The following is an 11,154-nucleotide window of genomic DNA, read 5'->3' on the forward strand; positions in this document are numbered from 1 at the left end:
CTAGAAGACATGTATTGGTTAGGTGGTAGTGTGGAGAGAGAGGGGTGGGGAGAGAGGGTGGGAGAGGAGAGAGGGTGTGGAGAGAGGTGGGAGAGGGGGGGGGGAGAGAGGGGTAGGGGAGAGAGAGGGAGGGTGGGGGAGAGAGAGGGGTGGGGGGAGAGAGAGGGGGTAGGGAGGGAGAGAGAGGGGGAGAGGGGAGAGGGGGTGTGGGAGAGAGAGGGGTGTAGGGGGAGAGAGAGGGGTGTAGGGGGAGAGAGGGGGTGTAGGGAGAGAGGTGTGGGTGGGAGAGAGGGGGTGTGGGAGTGAGAGGGGTGTAGGAGAGAGAGGGGTGAGAGAGAGGGGGAGAGAGAGGGGTGTGGGGTGTGAGAGGGGTGTAGTGGTGAGAGAGGGGGGTGTAGAGAGAGAGGGTGGGGAGAGAGGGGTGTGTGTGAGAGAGGGAAAGGGTTTAGTATGAGAGTAGAGAGAGGCAGTGATAGATCGACTAGTGAAAAGTCAGGATAAAGGGTAAATAAAGAAAGTGATAGAAAGTGAGAGAGAGATATGAATGAGGGAGAGCTTAGGAAGAGAGTTGCTGATCGATAAAAATTACATTAGCATGCCACCACACAGGGTATAGTGAGGCACACCCCTCAGGCTCTCTCTCTCTCACACACACACATTTGTTTATTAATTAGTTCATGTGTTATTGGTATTTAATTTAAATATTTTGAAAGGTGTCAAGAGTGTTTGCGTTAATTACATAGGTGTGTGTGTGTGTGTGTGTGTGTGTGTGTGTGTGTGTGTGTGTGTGTGTGTGTGTGTGTGTGTGTGTTTTACCACAAAATTAATAAAACCATTTATTTGGTGCCAACAACGACAGCAACATTGTAAACATCACTACCACTACCACCACTAACAACAACAACAACACAAACCCTACCATCATCACCACCACCATCACCACCATCACCATCACCACCACCACCACCACCATCACCAACAACACCATCACCACCATCACCACCACCACCACCACCACCACCACCACCACCACAACCACCACCATCACCACCACCATCACTACCACCATCATCACCACCACCACCATCATCACCACCACCATCACCACAACTACCATCACCATCAACAACATACACGCTGTTTTGGGTAGTTTCATGGGGGGTAACTTTGTTAATGGTAGTTAAGCAGCAGGAAATTGGCCCGCCCACTAAACACGGAGTCCATATCTTGTATTATTAAATGAAGGGAGGAGTCGTTGCTAGCAGTCGCTCACCTCCCTCCCCTCCTCCTTCCTCCCACCTTCCTTCCTTCCCTCCCTCCCCTACTCCCTTCCTTCCTCCCCTTCCCCCCTCCCACCTTCCTTCTTCCTTCCCTCCCCCACCTTCCCTTCTTCCCTCCTCCCACCTTCCTTCCTTCCTTCCCTCCCTCCACCTTCTTTCCTTCTTCTTCTCCCTCCCTCCCCCTTCCTTCCTTCCCTCCCTCCCACCTTCCTCCCTCCTCCCTCTCCTCCCTCCCTCCCCCTCCCACCTTCCTCTTCCCCCTCCTGCCTTCCTCCTCCCACCTTCCTTCCCTCCCTCCCACCTTCCTTCCCTCTCCCTCCCACCTTCCTTCCTTCTCCTGCCTTCCTCCCTCCCACCTCTTCCTCCTCTCTCCCACCTTCCTTCCCTCCCTCCCTGCCTCCCCTCCCTCCCACCTTCCTTCCTTCCTTCCTCCCTGCTCCCTCCCCACCTTCCTTTCCTCCCTCCCTCCCACCTTCCTTCCTCCCACCTCCCCTCCCTCCCACCTTCCCCCCCCAGCCTCTTTCCATCCGTGTTTGGTTCCTCCCTCCCTCCCTCCTTCCTTCCTTCTTGGGCAGAGAGTAGAGATTGTGAGAGTTCCGGAGAGGTGAGAGTTCCTGAGAGAGAGTAGAGAGTGTGAGAGTCCTGAGGAGAGAGTAGAGAGGTGAGAGTTCCTGAGAGAGAAAGAGGAGAGAGTTCCTGAGAGAGAGTAGAGAGTGTGAGAGTAGAGAATGTGGGAGAGTTCCTGAGAGAGAGTAGAGTGAGAGCCGAGAGAGAGTAGAGAGTGAGAGAGAGAATGTGAGAGTTCCTGAGAGAGAGTAGAGAGGTGAGTAGAGGAATGTGAGAGTCCTGGGAGAGGAGAGAGATGAGAGTTCCTGAGAGAGAGTAGAGAGTGAGAGTAGAGAATGTGAGAGTTCCTGAGAGAGAGTAGAGAGTGTGAGAGTAGAGAATGAGAGTTCCTGAGAGAGAGGAGATAGAGTTCCAGAGAGTGTGAGTTCTTGAGAGAGAGTAGAGAGGTAGAGAGAATGGAGAGTTCCTGAGAGAGAGGAGGAGTGAGAGTTCCGTAGAGAGAGTGAGAGAGAGTAGAGAGGGAGAGTAGAGAATGGAGAGTTCCTGGAGAGAGAGTAGAGAGTGTGGGAGAGTTCCTAGAGAGAGTAGAGGTGAGAGTTCCTGAGAGAGAGAGAGAGAGTGGAGAGTTCCTGAGAGAGAGAAGAGTGTGAGAGTTCCTGAGAGAGAGTAGAGAGTGTGAGAGTTCTGGAGAGAGTAGAGAGTGTGAGAGTTCCTGAGAGAGAGAGAGGAGAGTTCCTGAGAGAGAGGGAGTGTGAGTTGTAGAGAGTGTGAGAGTTCCTGAGAGAGAGAGGTGGAGAGTTCCTGAGAGAGAGTAGAGAGGTGAGAGTTCCTGAGTGAGAGTAGAGAGTGTGAGAGTTCTGAGAGAGAGTAGAGAGGTGAGAGTCTTGAGTGAGAGTAGAGAGGTGAGAGTTCCTGAGAGAGAGTAGAGAGGAGAGTTCCTGAGAGAGAGAGGAGGTGAGAGTTCCTGAGAGAGAGAGAGGAGGTGAGAGTTCCTGGAGAGAGTGAGAGAGGAGAGTTCCTGGAGAGAGTAGAGAGTGTGAGAGTTCCTGAGAGGGAGAGAGGTGAGAGTTCCTGAGAGAGAGTAGAGAGTGAGAGTTCCTGAGAGGGGAGTAGAGAGGAGAGTTCCTGAGAGAGAGTAGAGAGTGTGAGAGTTCCTGAATGAGAGTAGAGAGTGAGAGTTCCAGAGAGAGAGAGTGGAGAGTTCCTGAGAGAGAGTAGAGGTGAGAGTTCCTGGAGAGAGTAGAGAGTGTGAGAGTTCCTGAGAGAGTAGAGAGGGAGAGTTCCTGGAGAGAGAGAGAGTGAGGAGAGAGTGTGAGAGTTCCTGAGAGAGGTAGGAGGAGAGTTCCTGAGAGAGAGGAGAGTGTGAGAGTTCCTGAGAGAGTAGAGAGGGAGAAGGTAGGTCTTGAGAGAGTAGAGAGAGTTCGAGAGAGAGCAGAGAGGTGGAGAGAGGTGGAGAGTTCCTGGGAGAGAGAGTAGAGAGGTGAGAGTTCCTGAGAGAGAGTAGAGAGTGTGAGAGTTCCTGAGTGAGAGTAGAGAGTGTGAGAGTTCCTGGAGAGAGAGTAGAGAGTGAGAGTTCCTGGAGAGAGTAGAGAGTGTGAGAGTTCCTGAGAGAGAGTAGAGGAGGAGAGTTCCTGAGAGAGAGAGAGTGTGAGAGTTCTTGAGAGAGAGTAGAGAGTGTGGAGTTCCTGAGAGAGTAGAGAGGTGAGAGTTCCTGAGAGAGAGTAGAGAGTGTGAGAGTTCCTGAGAGAGAGAGAGAGGTGGAGTTCTGAGAGAGAGTAGAGAGTGTGAGAGTTCCTGAGAGAGAGTAGAGAGTGTGAGAGTTCCCAGAGAGGAGAGAGAGGGAGAGTTCCTGAGAGAGAGTAGAGAGGAGAGTTCCTGAGAGAGAGTAGAGAGTGTGAGAGTTCCTGAGAGAGAGAGTAGAGAGTGTGAGAGTTCCTGAGAGAGAGTAGAGAGTGTGAGAGTTCCTGGAGGAGAGAGAGGAGAGTTCCTGAGAGAGAGAGAGAGTGTGAGAGTTCCTGGAGAGAGGAGAGGAGAGTTCTGAGAGAGAGTAGAGAGTGTGAGAGTCTTGAGAGGAGTAGAGAGGAGAGTTCCTGAGAGAGAGGAGAGAGTGTGAGAGTTCCTGAGAGAGAGAGAGAGAGTGTGAGAGTTCTGGAGAGAGAGAGGAGAGGTGAGAGTTCCTGAGAGAGAGTAGAGAGTGTGAGAGTTCCTGAGAGAGAGAGTAGAGAGTGTGAGAGTTCCTGAGAGAGAGAGTAGAGAGGAGAGTTCCTGAGAGAGAGAGAGAGTGTGAGAGTTCCTGAGAGAGAGTACAGAGTGTGAGTTCTTGAGAGAGAGAGAGGAGAGTTCCTGAGAGAGAGTAGAGAGGGGAGAGTTCCTGAGAGAGGAGAGAGGAGAGTTCCTGAGAGAGAGTACAGAGGTGAGAGTTCTGAGAGAGAGTAGAGAGTGTGAGAGTTCCTGAGAGAGAGTAGAGAGTGTGAGAGTTCCTAGAGAGAGTAGAGAGGTGAGAGTCCTGAGAGAGAGTACAGAGGTGAGAGTTCCTGAGAGAGAGAGAGTGAGAGTTCCTGAGAGAGAGAGAGGTGAGTTCCTGGGAGAGAGAGAGAGAGTTCCTGAGAGAGAGTAGAGAGTGAGAGAGTTCCTGAGAGGAGAGAGAGGGAGAGAGTTCCTGAGAGAGAGTACAGAGTGAGAGTTCCTGAGAGAGAGAGTAGAGAGGAGTTCCTGAGAGAGAGAGAGAGTGTGAGAGTTCCTGGAGAGAGAGTACAGAGGTGAGAGTTCCTGAGAGAGAGTGAGGAGAGTTCCTGAGAGAGAGTAGAGAGGAGTCTCGAGAGAGAGTAGAGAGTGAGAGTTCCTGAGAGAGAGAGAGGAGAGTTCCTGAGAGAGAGTAGGAGTGAGAGTTCCTGAGAGAGAGTAGAGAGTGTGAGAGTCCTGAGAGAGAGTACAGAGTGTGAGAGTTCGAGAGAGAGTAGAGAGTGAGAGTTCCTGAGAGAGAGTAGAGAGTGTGAGAGTTCCTGAGAGAGAGTAGAGAGTGAGTCCCTAGAGAGAGTAGAGAGTTCCTAGAGAGTAGAGGTGAGAGAGTTCCTGGAGAGAGAGCACAGAGGTGAGAGTTCCTTGAGAGAGAGTAGAGAGGAGAGTTCCTGAGAGGAGTAGGAGGGAGAGTTCCTGAGAGAGAGAGAGAGAGAGAGTTCCTGAGAGAGAGAGGAGAGTGAGAGAGTTCCTGAGAGAGAGTAGAGGTGAGAGAGTTCCTGAGAGAGAGTACAGGTGTGAGAGTCCTGAGAGAGAGTAGAGAGTGTGAGAGTTCCTGAGAGAGAGTAGAGAGTGAGAGTTCCTGAGAGAGAGTAGAGAGTGTGAGAGTTCCTGAGTGAGAGTATAGAGTGTGAGAGTGGACTGTGTGAGTGTGTGCGAGAGGTAAATGTGAGTGAGAGGCACCCAGGAAGAGGGGCTATCACAATTTCTCACGGGATTAGCCTAATGCGTTGGAGATTAAGTTTTCAAATTTATCTCTACCCAAATTTTCTCCGTTTAATTCTCTCTCTCTCTCTCTGGTTTTAATATTTTCTCTGTATCGTAATGTTGCCTGTATTTTATTTTTAGATTAACCTTGTCGTTATCTTCACCGATATTTGCTTGTTACAATGTTACACACTCTCTCTCTTTTTTTTAAATTACCTTTGATATTTTTTGCCATTTATTGTCTTCAGTTTGTTTTTGACTTTTTTTCTATTACAATTGTTTTCAAGTCTCATTTTATCGTGTTTACATGTCTAATATATTTCATTATTGCTTTAAATACCATCTATAATTTTTTTCCTTTCCATATTTTATTACATTATTTACTCCTATCTTTATTCAGTTGGTTCTACGTCTTTTCTTTATTATTTTTGCACTTTGTAGAATTGAATATTATGGTTAAGTTTACTTTATATTGTTGGTGTTTTTAAGACAACCAGAGGCTAAAGTCTTAAGTTGTGACACTTATACAAACACACACACACACACTTAGCATTACACCACCTTTGATCCCCTGAAATGAGTGTCTTAAGAGGTTAACAAACAGAGAAATTATACCCAGCGGTCATCACTAACACGTGCTAGACGACTAGTTGGCGGGAGACGTAGTTACACATATAATATTAAGTAAAGAAGACAAACACGCGTTGATGAAGTCTCTATGTATGAAGCGACCAAAAGCCCTTTCATAACATCTCTATTAGAACCATGAAGCTCCTTTAATGTAGAGTTCTTTTTATGAGTTAGCAGGCGGTAATAAACGTCCATAAAGGCTTCATCTTGATATTAAGGGGGAAGAGTTGGGAGAAGTATCGTGCGTCTGACAGTCACCAAGGCGGGAAAATCGTGGCGCCGTCTGACAGGTCCAGCTGATGTGTTATTCCGCCACAACAAAACAAGGCATCTGGTTTAATTTTTTCCCCATGTTTAGATTATTCAGTTATGGCTGATGGCTGCTGTGTCGTCATTCAGTAATTGTTGATGTTATTGACTCATTTATTGTATAGTAATGGCTTAGATTTATCATTTATTGCCGCTACAGAGTACAAATCTATCTATCTATCTATCCTTTTGTTTCCTTAAGGCTTACGCAAACAGGATAGATATTTATTCAGTAAAATCGTCATCCTGGTGCACATTAATTCAATAGGGACAAGTCCAGATACACAAGCAATGGTAAAACAGTTCAGTATGTGAAATCATCCAATGACAACCCAAGAAAGACATTTAAAGGTTATTTCTAACTGGCGTTTACAATTTTTGGTAAATATGGCCAGAAGCTTAATACCAACGTCCGGAGATATATATTGAAGAATTTTGAATACGTAAAAATAAAAGTGTTGGATTTGCATAATACTGTATTGAAGAGGCGAGACACAGGTAAAATGAGGGTTTATATGTTAGGCGAGAGGGGAGGAGAGGGAGAGAGGAAGGTTTGGGAGTAGAGGGTGGGGAAGGAAGATGGGGAGGAGGGGGAAGGGAGACCAGTGACCCTTTTTCACGAGTAAGAGGGACAGGAGGGGTGAGGGAAATACAAAAACGAGGGTGAGGGGAGTAGTGAGGTGAGGGAGTCGTAGGGCAAGGGAGCATGTAAGTCTTAAAGCAATAGAGGCAAGGAGAAGGTCCTGATGAGGTGAGGAGGAGGAAAGTTCTAGGGCAAGAGGATGAGGGCTTTTTTGTCTCTCAAGGGGAACAACAAGTACTGGGGCAGAAGATTTAGAGAGGTGAGGAGAAAACCTTAGGGTGTGTGTGTGTGTGTGTGTGTGTGTGTGTGTGTGTGTGTGTGTGTGTGTAGTAGGAGGTGGGTGAGTGTGAGGAGAATATGAGTGGGGGGGGGGTATAGGAGAGGCTTGGAAGGGGGTGAGGAGTGCCATGGGGGAGTGTTGCCACCCCGTGTCAGATCGATGCTTCGGGCCAATGCTCAGAACCACCCCCACACACACACACACCCTGCCCCACACACACCTCCTTGCCCTCAAAGACACACCCTCCCTGCCCCTCACACACACCCCCCGCCCCCACACACACACACACACACACACACACACACACACACACACACACACACACACACACACACACACACCCTGTCCCCACACACACACACTCACCCCTGCCCCCTCACACACACTCACCCCTGCCCTCACACACACACCTCACCCTGCCCCACACACACACACCTCACCCTGCCCTCACAGACACACCTCCCTGCCCTCACACACACCCACCCCTGCCCTCACACACACACACCCCTGTCCCCACACACACAACTCCTGCTCCTCACACACACCTCACCCCTGCCCCCCACACACACACTCACCCTGCCCCTCACAGACACACCCTCCCTGCCCCCACACACACACACACCCCCTGCTCACACACACACCTCCTGCCCTCACACACACACACTCCCCTGCTCACACACACACACACTCACCCTGCCCCTCACACACACACACTCACCCTGCCCCCCACACACACTCCACTCTGCCCTCACACACACACACTCACCCCTGCCCCTCACAGACACACCTCCCTGCCCCCACACACACACACCCCCTGCCCCCACACACACACACACACCCACCCTGCCCTCACACACACTCACCCTGCCCCCACACACACACCACCCCCGCCCTCACACACACCACCCCTGTCCCTCACACACACACCTCACCCTGCCCCCACACACACACTCACCCCTGCCCCCACACACACACACACACCACCCCGCCCCTCACACACACACACTCACCCTGCCCCCACACACACACTCTCCTGCCCCCACACACTCACCCCTGCCTCACACCCACTCACCCCTGCCCCACACACACTCTCCTGCCCCCACACACACACCACCTGCCTCACACACACACACACACACACACACACACACACACACACACACACACACACACACACACACACACCCTGCCCCCCACACACACACACCCACCCCCACTCACACACACACACACACACACACCCCGTCCCCACACACACACCAACCCTGCCCCCACACACACACACACTCACCCCTGCCCCCACACACACACACACACACCCCACCCCTGCCCCACACACACACACACCTCCCCGCCTCACACACACCACCCCTGCCCTCACACACACCTCCCCTGCCCCCACACACACTCACCTGCCCCACACACACACACACTCACCCGTTCCTCACACACACCTCCCTGCCCTCACACACACCTCCCCTGCCCCCACACACACACACCCTGCCCTCACAGACACACTCCACCCCTGAGCTCACACACACACACACCTCACCATGCCCCCACACACACCTCCCTGCCTCACACACACACCCAACCCCTGCCCTCACACCACACACACACCACCCCTGCCCCCACACACACACCTCACCCCCGTCTCACACACACCTTCCTGCCCCACACACCTTCCCTGCCCCACACACACACACACCTCTGCCCCCACACACACACACACTCTCCCTGCCCCTCACACACACCTCCCCTGCCCCTCACACACACGCCCACCCTGTCCCCACACACACCTCCCCCTGCCCCCACACACACCTTCCTGCACTCACACACACACACACCCCCGTCCCTCACACACACACCTCCCCTGCCCCCTCACACACACCTTGCCCTCACACACACACACACCTCACCCTCCCTGCCCCACACACACACACACACCCCCTCCCTGCCCCCACACACACCTCCCTGCCCCACACACACCTCCCTGCCCCCACACACACACACACACCCCTTCCCTGCCCCCACACACACACACCTCCCTGCCCACACACACACTCACCCCGTACCTCACACACACACACCTCCCCTGCCCCACACACACACCTCCCTGCCCCACACACACACCTCCCCTGCCCCCTCACACACACACACCTCCCTGCCCCACACACACCTCCCCACCCCTCACACCCCCTCCCCTGCCCCACACACACACACCTCCCCTGCCCCACACACCTCCCCTGCCCCCCACACACACACCTCCCTGCCCCCACACACACCTCCCCTGCCCCACACACACACTCCCTGCCCCTCACACACACACCTCCCTGCCCTCTCACACACACTCCCTGCCCCTCACACACACACACCTCCCTGCCCTCACACACACACACACTCACCCTGCCCCCACACACACACACACACCTCTCCCCTGCCCCACACACACACCTCCCTGCCGTCACACACACACCTCCCTGCCCTCACACACACACACCTCCCCTGCCCTTACACGCACACACCCCTGCCTCACACACACACACACACACACCTCCCTGCCCCCACACACACACACACTCACCCCGGCCCTCACACACACACACACCTCCTGCCCTCACACACACACCTCCCCTGCCCCTCACACACACACACCTCCCCTGCCCCCACACACACACCTCCCTCTCACACACACACACACACCTCCCCTGCCCTATATACGCACACACACTCTCCCGTCTCACACACACACACACACCTCCCTGCCCCTCACACACACACACCTCCCTGCCCCTCACACACACACTCTCCCTGCCTCTTATATACACGCACACACCTCCCTGCCCCTTATATACACGCACACACTCTCTCCCTGCCCCCACACACACACTCACCCCTGCTCCCTACACACACTCCCCTGCCCTCACACACACTCACCCCTGCCCTCACACACGCCCACCCCCCCTACACACACCTCCTGCCCTCACACACACACCTCTCCCTGCCCTCACACACACACTCAACCTGCCCTCACATACACGCTCACCCCTGCCCTCACATACACGCTCACCCTCCCCACACACACCTCCCTGCCCTCACACACACACTCCTCCCCTGCCCCCACACACACACACCTCCCTGCCCTCACACACACACCTCCCTGCCCTCACACACACACTCCCTGCCCCCCACACACACGCTCCACCTGTCCCTCACACACACTCTCCTGCACTCACACACACACACACACACACCTCCTCCCCTGCCCCCACACACACACTCCTGCCCCTACACACACACACACCCACCCCTGCCCACACACACACACCTCCCCTGCCCCACACACACACCTCCCCTGCCCTCACACACACTCCTGCCCCCACACACACACTCACCCCTGCCCCTCACACACACACGCCCACTCCCTGCCTCACACACACACCTCCCTGCCCCTCACACACACTCTCCTGCCCTCACACACACACCACCCCTGCCCCACACACACACCCACCCTGCCCCCACACACACACCACCCCTGCCCTCACAGTCACACTCTCCCTGCCCTCACACACACTCACCCCGTCTCACACACACACACCCCTGTCCCTCACACACACCTCCCCTGCCCTCACACACACCCACCTGCCCTCACACACACACCTCACCCCGCCCCTCACAGACACACTCTCCCTGCCCCCACACACACACACACCCCTGCCCTCACACACACACACTCCTGCCCCCACACACACACCTCCTGCCCCCACACACACACCACCCCTGCCCCTCACACACACACACCACCCCTGCCCCACACACACCCACCTGCCCCCTGCACACACACACTCACCCCTGCCCTCACAGACACACTCTCCTGCCCTCACACACACGCCTCCCTGCCCTCACACACACACCTCTCCCTGCCCTCTCACACACTCTCCTGCCCCCTCACACACACACACACACACCTCCCTGCCCCTCACACACACACTCCCTGCCCTCACACACACACACCTCCCTGCCCCCACACACACATTCACCCCCCCCTCACACACACTCTC

The sequence above is a fragment of the Homarus americanus genome, unplaced genomic scaffold (genome assembly GCF_018991925.1).
Source record: "Homarus americanus isolate GMGI-L3 unplaced genomic scaffold, GMGI_Hamer_2.0 scaffold16712, whole genome shotgun sequence".
NCBI classification, from domain to species: Eukaryota; Metazoa; Arthropoda; class Malacostraca; order Decapoda; family Nephropidae; genus Homarus; species Homarus americanus.